Below are 1,846 nucleotides of genomic sequence, written 5' to 3'. Positions count from 1 at the left end.
CCCCCCCCCCCTCCATGAGGCTGCAGCAGCAGCAGCATGGCAGTCATGCTGTGACAGGCCTCGGCTACAACACTCCTCTCACACCGGGCTCTGGGCTCCTGACCAGGAGTTGTAATTATTCCGGTCTCGTGTTCTCGCTCTCGCTCTACTCTGTCTCGCCGATCCGATGTGTTTTGATTTTGTTTAATCTCAAGGTCACGGATCAACAGAGACTCGTGGGAAAACACAAAGAGAGAGTGACGTCAGCCGTTGTTAAGAGTTGATTTCAGGCTCATAAATGAAGGTTTCCCCTCACACTGTCTACAAAACACACCGTCCACTTAAAAGCCTCACGGTGGTTTTTAGTGGCTGGATGAAGTATTTGGATCATTCACGTGTAAAGAAACATAAGAAATGAATACTCAAGTGAAGTAAAAGTAGGCCTCTAACTCAATATTGTACCCATAAGTACAGCACTTGATTGCATTTACAATACACTCCACTGCTGCCAGTTCTCTTGTAGAGTTTACCGCTATAACAATACCACATCCCTTAGGCAAAAGCCTGCGTTCACCAAGTTAATGTAGTATTATCAGCTAAATGTACAAGTAAAAGTACTCAAAATATTCCCTGTTAGTGTTTTTATCTTCTATCCGATGTTACTGGGTTAATATTCCTGCTGCATGCATGTGTATGTTGTATTTTAACGCTGTAGATGTTGGAGGCTGTGCTCATTTTAACTTCTTTATACACCGGGGGGAGAGTTTAATAATCTACAGCAATGCATCAGATTCTATTAGTGTGTATTTCTGTGTAAAGAAGTGGTTAGGTGTGCAGTACTTGAGTAAATACATGTCCCAACTAATTTGGGCGGGTTGAGATCTCCACCTATCTAACATTAGGGGGGGGGGGGCAATTATATCCGGGGTGTCTGGCGGTCGTCCCCGAGGAGATTTAACACATTAAAGGGTTCATTTTTTTATTGTTGACCTCAGTTTTGTTAGAGACTTTAACCCTCGTGTTGTCTTCCCGTTAGTCGTGAACGGGCCTTTTTAAGGTCAAAATTGGTGAATTTATATTTATAATATGTCGATATGTATGTTTGTCATTTCTTTCTGATTTATTTGTCACTTTTTCCATGTTTCTGGCGCTTTTTTAAAAGACCTGAGCTGGTTTAATAACAGGTTTTTCACTTCTTCTTGGAATTCATGCTCAACAAACCTCACTTATATCAAATTATGCATACGTTTTCAGTTAAAAAGGCAGAAATCATGAATTATTTAGGCTAATATTTAACATCAGAGGATGTTGAGTGTGTCTCAGATGAGTTGAGTCCGGACATGATTCAAATTCTATATTATTAAATAAAACACCCCAAAAATTCAGTGACAGGAATCATTGATTTAATTGAAGGTTGCCGTATGGAGATGGTACGTCCCGTTGTGGGGGGGGACTTTGGGCTTTTTCACTTTGTAAACCTGTAACGTGCAGACGAACGATATACAACACAATAAAGGAAAAGGGGGAAAAAACCAAAAAGCAAAATAAGAGCACTTTGAAAACATGTTGGGTACCATCTGCATCCTCTCTCCCCTCTTTATTTATCTTCCTCCTCCTCTTCCTCCTCTTCCTCCCGGTCACTGTCCTCCAACAGCCGGGACCGGTGAGCCAGTCGCAGCGCCACGGCCGTTACCATGGCAGCGCCCTTCCCGCTGCCGTCCTCCGAGACGAGGAAGGTGATGTCACACTCGGGGGCGAGGAGGCGCACCGTCGCCCGGAGCCTCTCGCTGAAACTATGGGAGGAGGAGAGGAGGGAGGAGGGAGGAGGAGGGAGGAGGGAGGAGGAGGGAGGAGAAGAGGGAGGAGG

The sequence above is a fragment of the Etheostoma cragini genome, chromosome 13 (assembly GCF_013103735.1).
Source record: "Etheostoma cragini isolate CJK2018 chromosome 13, CSU_Ecrag_1.0, whole genome shotgun sequence".
NCBI classification, from domain to species: Eukaryota; Metazoa; Chordata; class Actinopteri; order Perciformes; family Percidae; genus Etheostoma; species Etheostoma cragini.
Note: the sequence above shows the minus strand (reverse complement) of the source record.